This window comes from Littorina saxatilis, linkage group LG11 (assembly GCF_037325665.1).
Source record: "Littorina saxatilis isolate snail1 linkage group LG11, US_GU_Lsax_2.0, whole genome shotgun sequence".
NCBI classification, from domain to species: domain Eukaryota; kingdom Metazoa; phylum Mollusca; class Gastropoda; order Littorinimorpha; family Littorinidae; genus Littorina; species Littorina saxatilis.
This window is the reverse complement of record NC_090255.1, coordinates 43101268-43113353: the sequence shown is the minus strand read 5'-3', so window position 1 is coordinate 43113353 and position 12086 is coordinate 43101268.

Genomic DNA, 12086 nt, shown 5'->3' with positions numbered 1-12086 from the left:
GTCCCTTGTATAGAGATATAAGATTATTGTCCATTGATAATTTGACAAATGATTATAAGTATATCGAAATATTATTGAAAGGCATCCCGCAATATTCACGAAATGTCAACCAGACCATATTCATAACTGTACAGGACTATATTAGACAGACGGGCAGGTTCCGTAAATGAGCCTCTATACTTCACTCATTACATTTATTAGACACTGTCATGCGACATGCTGCCTGACAAATTTTTCCCCATAACCTCTCTCATGTTCTTTTGTTGTTTTCCGACTTATCAATTATGTCTCGATTTATGCGCAATGTAGTGACTTTTCCTCTGATCACAATATGCATTAACTTTGTGCGAGTGTCTTATGTGCACTTATTACAATTGAAAAAATCCCCTCAAATATTGGCGCTCCAAGTCTTCTTCTTCTTCTTCTTTTTCCCTTAAGCTAGCTACATGTACTAGCTAGCTGCCCTTTCCCCACCTCCTGTATCACCAACCCCTTCCCATTTTCTGCTTGTTTGTGTATCTGTTTTGTTTTTTGTTTTGTTTTTCGTTTCCTGAAAGGAGCTAATGTACTTATTCCGCCATCATGCTAACCTTTGTTTTGTAATTACTATGATTGCTTAAAATAAGCATTATATGCTTGAGTATGTAATCATCCATGCATTGTTCTTGTCATGATTAAAATTGAATAAAGTTTTGTTTAAACCAAAATGAGTAACTAACGAGTGAAAACAGTAACTGACAGCGTTAATTAATAATGATCACGTCATAATGGGTAACCCCAGGTTTTGGCACTAGTAAGCCGTCATATCAGAGCCTTATCCCCCTTCGTGTGTACACAAGAGAGAGAGAGAGAGCAATTCAAGTGTTACGCCCTCACAGCAAGCCATTAGAGGCATGCTCCCGGTGTAACACGAGAAAATTACTCCCATGAGATTTTTACTCCGGAGTAAACATTTCGTACGAAAAAGTTACTCCCTTTACGAAAAAAGCACTCCCCCATTGCACGAAAAAATTACTCCCCAAGACAGGTGAGTTCCGAGTAAAAATTTCGTACAAAAATGTTACTCCCCTGACGAATGAATAACGAATAAATTACTTCACCCCAACACGAGCAATTTAACTTCCCATGCCAGGTGTACGACATTTTTACTCCCTTGTCCCCTGTTAGTCTTGGTGGTGGAAGGGGTGGAAGGATGGTAGCGTGACATTCGTTTGCGCGAGATCACTTCAGTATTGGCATGAGTCGCCCGCATCCCATTTTTGCGTACGAGATTTTTACTGGAAGTAAAAAAAATGGAGAGTAAAAATTTTGTGGAGGGAGTAATTTGTTTGTGCCTTAGGGAGTTCTTTTCTCGTACGAAAAGTGTACTCGGAGTAAGAATTTCGTACGAAATATTTACTCCGGAGTAAATTTTTCGTGGAGTAAAAATTTCGTGTTACACCGGGTTTTAACCCGACAGGATTCGATAGGTCACAGCAACACGTCAATACCAAGCATGGATCCCCTGAAAACCGGCGGAATACATGATGACTGCGGAGAAAGTTGAACCTCGACTATACACTGCGTAACTGAAGCCGCCTAGTCGTGCAAAACACGAGTGTAGCGGCTACTTGGGAGTTGCAACCCACGCAGGCTGAACCCAGTGTATGGGAGCATTCTGATAGTATGGGAGGGCTTTTTGAAATGAGGCAGGGGTACAGGGGTTGCCCAGGCGGGGGCGTGACTGGCCTTGCCCCCCCCCCCCCCCTCAGCTGCTGTAGACTGAATGTAGCATTTGAGAGGGGAATTTTGGTAGTAATGAACCCAGTCCCCATCCTCAACCCCCCCCCCCCCCCCCCCCCCGCCCTAACTCTAGCCCTGCCACGAACACAGACGAAGAAGAAGATTTCCCTTGTCAGTTTATGAAGTTCGTCTATTTCAGTTAATTTGACAGACTGCCGTGACCATGCGACCGGTTTCTTTGTTTCACAAGGTACACACCGTCGTTCAATGTTTAACTCACTTTAAGAATCCCAAGAGACTTTACTTATTTAGTCAGTATGGCACTTACTGTGGTCGAGACTTGCTGCGTGGCCGCTCAGTACCCCACGAAACAAAGGCAGTCGCGAGGAAATCCCTGGCGCGGTCAGTGGAGGGGGTGGGGGTCGTGTCATCACAGTCACAGGAGCTTGTAACACACGTGTCATGATCACAGTCACAGGAGCTTGTAGCACAAAGTGCCCTCTGATTGCACAGCAGCCTGTACGGATTGCCCCTCAAACTGCCAATCAAAAGCCCGTAAGGTGCCCATATTCAGACCTCAAAGGTACCCGGGTGTTGCTCCTCAAGGGCATGCGTTCACCCCCGAAGGGTGCCCGGCATTGTGTTTCAGTTTGCCCACGCCGAGGGACACACCTTCATATGTTATGATCAACCCAGGCCACCCGGGAGCCGTCTGGACTTGCCCAAAAACATAAAGGGCCCGTGTGTGAGCCCGTCGTGGACCCGCCAAGAGCACTGAGTTGAGAGCGCAGGAGCGTGTTGAGGAAGTTCTTTGATGGGTCCCAAACAACGAACAGTTCATCTGACTCGTCACAGTTGCTGTGCGTTTACAAAGCGAGAGTTCAGACAATGGTGGCAGTGGGATTAATTTTTCATTATTTTGGACCGAGTCCCAATTCACAATAGGCAGGTACAAACACTCCCCGCCCCACCCGTCGGGTCGGTGGATGGGGGGGGGGGGGGGGGGGGGGTGGGGCATCTTTCAGAACGAAGTTATGCGAAGGCGAATGATGGTACAATCTAATGAGACCGGCAGGCTGGGTGAAATGAAGTGATCCTGAACACAGCGCGCCAATTCAATTCATAAAAGACGAACTCCGCAATGGGTTGTGAAAGAGTGAATATTCTTGCTGTTTTACAGTGAGGCAAACCTTCCGCACGTGCTCCTTGTCCAGCGTTTCAGACACACCCCTGTCACGTGAAAAGTTTGCCTCAATAATGTCACGTGGAAAGTTTGCCTCAATAATGTCACGTGGAAAGTTTGCCTCAATAATGTCACGTGGAAAGTTTGCCTCAATAATGTCACGTGGAAAGTTTGCCTCAATAATGTCACGTGGAAAGTTTGCCTCAATAATGTCACGTGGAAAAGTTTGCCTCAATAATGTCACGTGGAAAGTTTGCCTCAATAATGTCACGTGGAAAGTTTGCCTCAATAATGTCACGTGGAAAGTTTGCCTCAATAATGTCACGTGGAAAGTTTGCCTCAATAATGTCACGTGGAAAGTTTGCCTCAATAATGTCACGTGGAAAGTTTGCCTCAATAATGTCACGTGGAAAAGTTTGCCTCAATAATGTCACGTGGAAAGTTTGCCTCAATAATGTCACGTGGAAAGTTTGCCTCAATAATGTCACGTGGAAAGTTTGCCTCAATAATGTCACGTGGAAAAGTTTGCCTCAATAATGTCACGTGGAAAAGTTTGCCTCAATAATGTCACGTGGAAAAGTTTGCCTCAATAATGTCACGTGGAAAAGTTTGCCTCAATAAAAGCCAGAGTATTCACTCTTTTACAGCCCATTAAAACACAACAGAGTTATTTTCGAACATCAGCTATTGTGACAGACTTTGGGCAAAGGGACATAAGTCGCACAACACACTTTGGGCAAAGGGACATAAGTCGCACAACACACTTTGGGCAAAGGGACATAAGTCGCACAACACACTTTGGGCAAAGGGACATAAGTCGCACAACACACTTTGGGCAAAGGGACATAAGTCGCACAACACACTTTGGGCAAAGGGACATAAGTCGCACAACACACTTTGGGCAAAGGGACATAAGTCGCACAACACACTTTGGGCAAAGGGACATAAGTCGCACAACACACTTTGGGCAAAAGGACATAAGTCGCACAACACACTTTGGGCAAAGGGACATAAGTCGCACAACACACTTTGGGCAAAGGGACATAAGTCGCACAACACACTTTGGGCAAAGGGACATAAGTCGCACAACACACTTTGGACGGTGACGTGCTGGATACCGTTGGCACAAAAAACTCTACTAATTTTAACTTTCTTTTCTTTCTTTATTTGGTGTTTAACGTCGTTTTCAACCAGTCAAAGTTATATCGCGACGGAAGATTTTAGCATTTTGTGATCAAAGATCAAAAGATAAAAACTGAACACGAACGCGCACGTGTGTGTGTGTGCGTGTGTGGGAGGGGGGGGGGGCGGGTGAGGACGTGTGTGTGTGTGCGTGTGTGGGAGGGGGGGCGGTGAGGACGTGTGTGTGTGTGTGTTCAGTTGTGCGCGTGTGTGCGCACGCAAGCGTGTAAAGCGCGTGCTTGTGTTTTTGCATGTGCGCGTGTGTCTTCTTTCTGTTAGGGTGTTGTGTCATAGAAATGTTACTACATTCTGGCCGCTCTCGTTCACTCACGGAACAGGCATACCAAGCGATCTTTCCTGGTGCACCCCGGTCAATGAACCGATCACCGAGTCCTGGTAAACAAGTTACAGGGGAATGCAGTAACGGTGGGACTGAGGTAGTGTGATGTTTGGGGGGGGGGGGGGGGGGGGGGGGGGGGGTAGAAATGACGAAGAAATCACTGAAAGAGATCGGTTCAGTGAAGGAATGTTGTAGTGACGGAAAGAGGGTGTCACACGCGTTACGTCAGCTCAAGGCAGAGCCGAGTTGCCCAGAGCGGTTCGCCACGGGTCGCCCGCAGTGCGAATGACAGAAAGCCGTTTCTTTGGGCAGTGCAGGAAAAGCGCTCGCGAACCACTCGGCGAGCGGCTTTGGTATAAGCTATGCTTAGCCGTTTGGCTCATAACTATTACAGCTGTAATTTAAAATAAACACACCTGTATTTAATGATATATACAGCTGTATTTAAAAATAATTACACCTGTATTTAAAAATAAATACACCTGTATTTAATAATAAATACACCTGTAATTATTTTTAAATACACCTGTAATTATTTTTAAATACAGCTGTATTTATCCCACCGCGCGCTGGGTAATCCAAGATGGCGGCGATGTTTACACTGCGATGCCGTGTAGCGTGTTGCGATCTTCTCGGCGTGGTTTTCGACGTAACCCGAGGGATCCACCGCTTTTCAAGGTTCAGGGACTACCCCAGCTAAATTTTCCATTATAACCACGTTCTCTCTGACGATTTCACTGACCGAATCGTCTACTCGTTTAAGAAGTACAACTTTTTCATATCTCGCAGCAATCGTGCCTTCTTTGTCGCCTTCGTGAAGCGATTTGCCTCGTTGTGAGCCCGTTGCATAGACCAATCCAGAGCGACTTTTCTCTGAGCGGGCTATTGTGATTCTGAGCAACGCATGGCAGGTTGATGTATGTGCGGTGCAGACGCGTCCTCGTTCATTGTCATTGATGATCTGTCAATTTCGTGGGGGGGGGGGGGGGGGGGGGGTTAAGACTAAGACTGAAACACGTTGGAAAAGTGCAGAAAGCGTGTCAGTGTGTGTGTGGGGCAAGAGGGAGGAGATTTATTTTGACAAAGCTTCCCGGTTTGCTCCATTTTCATGACCCGTGTGTTTCAGTGAAGACTGGAAACGATTCGTTTTTGATTTTCAGTTCTTGGCGTTGTCGATCTGAGTAACATCTTCATCTACTGTGTCCGTGTGCTGCTACTCCCACGTTCAGGCGTGTGGTTGTACTGATTTGCTCAAGCGGGCTTTACGTGTCTGGACGGTTTTTCCATCGACTCAGTTTCAGACAGTGATTGTCCTTTGGGGGGAGTTTAGTGACATTCAACGGATCAATTTTCATTCGGTTTGTTCCTACAACTTCATTCGTCTGTTGTACGTTGGATTATGACGTGACCTGCTTTCAAGGCAAGAGCCTATTTAAAGAACTGTGTTACACAACAATATGTGTCCAGATAGACAAGGTGTATGGATGTTTATGGGTGCCTGGTAGCTCAGTTTGTAGTGCACTGGACTTATGATCGATCCTCGGACCACAGGTTCGAATTCAGCCTGGGACGAACTTGATACGGGTCAACTTTATGTGATAATTCACACACACACACACACACACACACACACAAACACACACACACACACATACACTATTGACATACATACATACACAAACACACTGATATACACGAACGCATTCACGCACACGCACGGCACACACACAAACAAACACACAACACACACACACACACACACACACATACATACACAGGGCCGGACCAAATGAGTTGTAAGGGGGGGGGGGGGGGGTTCCTCCTTTTTTGGGGGGGGGGGGCAAATCAGCGAAGTGGCGAAGCCACAAGCGCGCGCCTGCAAAGCAGGCGCGCGCACGAGGGGGGTCCGGGGGCATGCTCCCCCGGACAATTTTTGAAAAACGGTTAAAATCTGTGCAATCTGGTGCATTCTGGGCCTTGTTTTGAGGGTTAAGAGCAGCATTGTTTTGGTGCTAAACTGACTAGTAAAAGTCAAAGCAAGGTACATGCTTTTTCCAGGGGTGGGGTTCCGGAACCCCTGGAACCCCCCCCCCCCCCCCTGGGTCCGGCCCTGATACATACACGCACGCAAACAAAACACAAGGCTTTTAATGATGTACGATACCGACACATGCCCAGCCTGGCGCTGACCGTATGAGTCATTTTCTGCTGCTGATGTAACAAGGTCACAGGGAGGTATTTCGTTCTCGAAATTCTTTGTTAGTTTCTTGGGAGTCATGAGCAAGGAATGACAGAAGTTTTATTTGCGTTAAGAAGTCTTCTCGAATTTTTTTTCGCTTTTTATACCAGAGATTTCACTTGTCGTGTCTCATTAAGATGTTGGCAGGCAGCGTCCAAGAAGAAGGACAACGTACAGTGTGACGACAACTCTGCTAGGAAAGCGAGGCGAAGAAAAACTGAATGTTTGGAGTTGGAAATGCAGCCGGATCGTTTGACCGACTTTCAGTGAATGATCAGCTGTCTTACTAGTAAGATGATGTTGACTTATAAGGTAGGAGATCATTATTAATGTGTGTGTGTGTGTGTGTGTGTGTATGTTAGTGTGTGTGTGTGTGTGTTTGTGTGTGTGTGTGTGTGTGTGTGTGTGTGTGTGTGTGTGTGTGTGTTACGCATGCATTATGAACCAGTGAATGGTGACGACTAGATGCCACTGAAATCATTCTTAGTAAAATTGGAATCGATTGGTGTTCGAGGTCGACTTTTGTCATCAGTGGTTTTGTAGTTACTTAGCAAACCGTGTTCAATTAGTTGTCGTTAAAGGAGCTAAGTCAGAGCTGAAAGGTATACAACCAGGCGTTCCTCAAGGTTCTGTGTTAGGCCCTTTGTTGTTTTTGATTTATATAAATGATATTGTAAATGATATTGAGTCTGTTATTAAATTGTTTGCTGATGATATTAGCATGTCACTTGCATTGAATGATCCGGTAAGACGTGCCGAAATTTTAAATACAGACCTCGATAAAATTAGTTGTTGGGCAGCACGTTGGAAAGTCACATTTAATTAAACAACAAGAGGCGAAGCCTTCAAGGCTCACGTAAGAAATCGACAAACAGTAACACAAACTCAATCACTCCGTCACACACACACACACACACACACACACACACACACACACACACACACACACACACACACACACACACACACACACACACACCACACACACACACACACAGAAAGAGCATAGGTGAAACTGTGCAAGAAAGCGAGACACTAGATCTAGATCTGTCTGTCTGCATGTAGCCTACTTACAAGGACACGACTGCCAACTAGTCTCGGCGCGCTCAAAATAATAATGACCGAGACTGTCAGTACTTCCTTCGCGTGACGTCTAACCCTCTTACGTCATAATGTGACGTCAATGTAATGTGACGTCTTCAAATGTTAGAGTTTCTACCACAGACATACACACGCACAGACGCACGCACGCACGCACGCACGCACAGACAGACAAAGTTACGATCGCATAGGCTACACTTACGTGAGCCAAAAATCAAATGGCTGAATATAAAACGTGACTTAAGCCAAATTGACCTGTTATTTTTCAATGGAATTGTTTTGGAAGACACAAAGGAACACAAGCACCTCGGTATTATTTTGCAAAATGACTGTAAATGGGACGCTCAAGTCAGAAATATTGTGAAAAGACCACGTTGTTGATTAATTGTTCAAGGCATTATAAGTATAAGTTATGCAGAAAAAGTTTGGAAATAATGTACAAATCCTTTATTTTGCCACATTTTGACAAGTTGATGTATTATGGGATAATCGTACCGAAGCCCTGTCGAACACCCTGGAAAAACTACACCTTGAAGCTTTACGTATTATAATTGGCGGTGTGCGGAGAACTAGTCATGGTAAGATTTACAAAGAAAGTGAATTTTGTAGTCTAAAGGAACGCCGAAGACAACATAAATTGATTTTATATCATAAAATGGTTCATGGTAAATGTCCCCTATATTTAGTTGACCTTTTGCCACCACTAGTTTCATCCTTAAATCCTTATCACAGAAGACGACCACTTGAAAGATTTGTACCAGCTCACAGGACAGAAATCTTCCGAACATCCTTCGTTCCATCGACTACAATTTTATGGAATGATCTGCCTGATGTGGTTAAAACCACAAACTCAATTAGCGAGTTTAAGCATTATTTACAAAGTCCTCATCATTATGTGCCAGTTTATTATTATTTTGGAAAAAGACAGGTAGAAATACAACACAGCAGAATGCGTTTAAACATGAGTAACCTTAATTCCGATTTATGCAAACGCCATTTAAAAGATAACCCCGCACAGTGTGCGTGCGGTAACCGGAACGAAACAGCTGAACATTACTTGTTATACTGCACGTTGTTTGAAAATGCTCGTATGTCCATAATTAACTCACTGCCTGCCAATTTTAGACACGTGGAAACATTATTAAGAGGCAGCGAGCAACATTCATTTCGCATAAATACATTGATTTTTGAGTCGGTCCAATCCTTTATTGCTGAATCTGGTCGACTAACTTGAAGGATTAGCCCACGTACTGGTATTGTGTATGTTTGTGTGCAGGAGAACGTAAACCCGCCTCTCAGTGTTGTTGCATCAATTACATATTTAACACAAGCATTGACCTTAACGGGCAAAAGGCCGCCCGTGGTGACACGGGGGTAGGACATGGATACCGTCTCTGCACAAACAGTTGACCTGTGACCTAATCCGCGACCTTAAGTCACGCTTAACAGTTTCAAACCATATACTGAGAGAGAGCGAGAGAAAGAGAGAGGGAGTACTGAGAGAGAGCGAGAGAAAGAGAGAGAGAGAGAGAGAGAGAGAGAGAGAGAGAGAGAGAGAGAGAGAGAGAGAGAGAGAGAGAGAGAGAGAGAGAGATTGACCCGGCCAGAGATACAAGTCTTACCCGACTTGTTTGTAAGACATCGACCGCCCGCCCGCCCTAGTCAAACAAACAAACAAACAAACAAACAGACAGAGATAATCCAATAAGCCCCATTTATATATAAATGGCGGCTTAAATAACATAAGACCAAAACATTATTTGGCAAACGAGTCCGTACCACGGAACCACACACACCAATAAAACAAACTCCACTCTTACCGCCCAACTAAGCATTTAAATATCGGAGCACGTAAAATGAAATTAAACAAAACCAACGACAAAGATTCTAAGGGGAGTAAACGTGCGGGAATTCCCGCATAACCCATGCTTCTGCCAGCGGGTTTCGTCCCTTGGTTCGGTTTGTATCAATCAATCAATCAATATGAGGCTTATATCGCGCGTATTCCGTGGGTACAGTTCTAAGCGCAGGGATTTATTTATTTTTTTAATTTTTATTTTATGCAATTTATATCGCGCACAATATTCAAGGCGCAGGGATTTATTTATGCCGTGTGAGATGGAATGTTTTACACAATACATCACGCATTCACATCGGCCAGCAGATCGCAGCCATTCCGGCGCATATCCTACTTTTCACGGCCTATTATTCCAAGTCACACGGGTATTTTGGTGGACATTTTTATCTATGCCTATACAATTTTGCCAGGAAACAACCTTTTGTCAATCGTGGGATCTTTAACGTGCACACCCCAATGTAGTGTACACGAAGGGACCTCGGTTTTTCGTCTCATCCCGCGAAAGACTAGCACTTGAACCCACCACCTAGGTTAGGAAAGGGGGGGGGAGAAAATTGCTAACGCCCTGACCCAGGGTCGAACTCGCAACCTCTCGCTTCCGAGCGCAAGTGCGTTACCACTCGGCCACCCAGCCCCAAGCGTTTTAGCCAATATCTTCCGTTTGACTTTCGTTAGGAATGTGATTTTTTGCATACACCCGTGTAACCCTATTCCTTACAATTTCACGAAATTTGAGCTTAATCGACCCAGAGATACAAGTCTTACCCGACTTGTTTGTAAGACATCGTCCACCCGCCCGCCCTACTCAAACAAACAAACAAACAAACAAACAGACAGAGTCAATCCAGTAAGCCCCATATAATGGCGGCTTAATAAGTAATAATTATCATTGAGTTTTTGTTTTGTTTTGCTGTTCTCTTTTGTGTGTGTGTGTGTGTGGTTGTTTTCTTCCATACATTCGTAACGAACTATGCTGCCCTCTCCATGAAAATGTACATTTTTCTGAACTTCCTTATTGCATGTCTCAGCATCGATGTTCTCTTCCCACGCGCTTCATTCATAGTCTCACCTTATTTTTTTCTTTTCTTTTTTTCTTTTATTAATTTTTTTTCTCTGTAAATCCTCCTGTTTTGATTAGGTTCCCCATACCCCCCTCCTACATTTTGTTCTTCTGGTTAATAATTGTGTTGTCCACCATCATGAAAACTTGTGTAACTTAGCATTGTAATGGTCACGTCAAATAAGCATTTGCTTGAGTTCGTGTCCTTGCTGCATTTTTGTCAATTGTTTCATGTCATGTATTTTGAATAAAATTGTGTTTAAACCAAATCATTCTCTCACCCAAAGGGTTAGCTAAGCCAAAAGAGGATGAAGAGAACAGAGATTAATGTGATGCTGATGAGGTAATCTATATATTATATGTTTCAGGCTTGTTCGAGCAGGCGACAGGTACGGATTCTGCTATCTATGGCGACGTGTGCTACTCTCACTTACGTCATATTACGCGGGTTAGTACGCAGGTACGCACTAGGTACTGAGTTACGAAAATATTAATATAATGACAAGGCAGTATCTGTGTGTGTGTGTGTGTGTGTGTGTGTGTGTGTGTGTGTGTGAGTGTGTGTGTGTGTGTGTGTGTGTGTGTGTGTGTGAGTGACTATACTTGACCAAGATATTACTGCATTTTTTGTGCTGAAGACAAAGAGCAGGCGTAGCTTAAACCGTTGTGTTGATCAAAGAAGCGAGTTTTGGGTTGTTGGTTTAAACATAAGTTTATTTTAACAAAGGTTACAATCATGACATGTATACAAAGTTCACAGAAACAGCAACAAGCTAGAAGCTTATAGTGGTGTTCCTGGGTTGTTCTCTCTCTCTCTCTCTCTCTCTCTCTCTCTCTCTCTCTCTCTCTCTCTCTCTCTCTCTCTCTCTCTCTCTCTCTCTCTCTCTCTCTCTCTCTCTCTCTCTCTCTCTCTCTCTCTCTCTCTCTATTTCCGACACTTCGGTTTTTTTGTACGATCGAAGCTTTATTCGTTTAAGTAGTCTTGTACAAGAATGTACAAATTTAAAGTGTATTGGAAGTTTTCATTCTCACCTCACCTCCTCTTCTTTTTCTTCCGTTGTTTTTCTCCAGGTGGAAAATGGATCAGATAATGGTGGCGCCGGTTGGGTGGACACGACACCTGTCCAGGTCGACAGGTGTGACACAACAGGTGGACAGGGAGGAGGATTACATCCACCTGCAGGCTCTGGTTCGCCACGGTCTGCTGGACTTCACTCATGTATCAAAGGTGAAAGTTTCTCTTCACCTATGTCGGGGCAACCCTTTTGAATACTGCTGCTGCTGCTGATGATGATGATGATGTGTGTGAGAGAGAGAGAGAGAGAGAGAGAGAGAGAGAGAGAGAGAGAGAGAGAGAGAGAGAGAGAGAGAGAGAGAGAGACAGAGAGAGAGAGAGGGAGA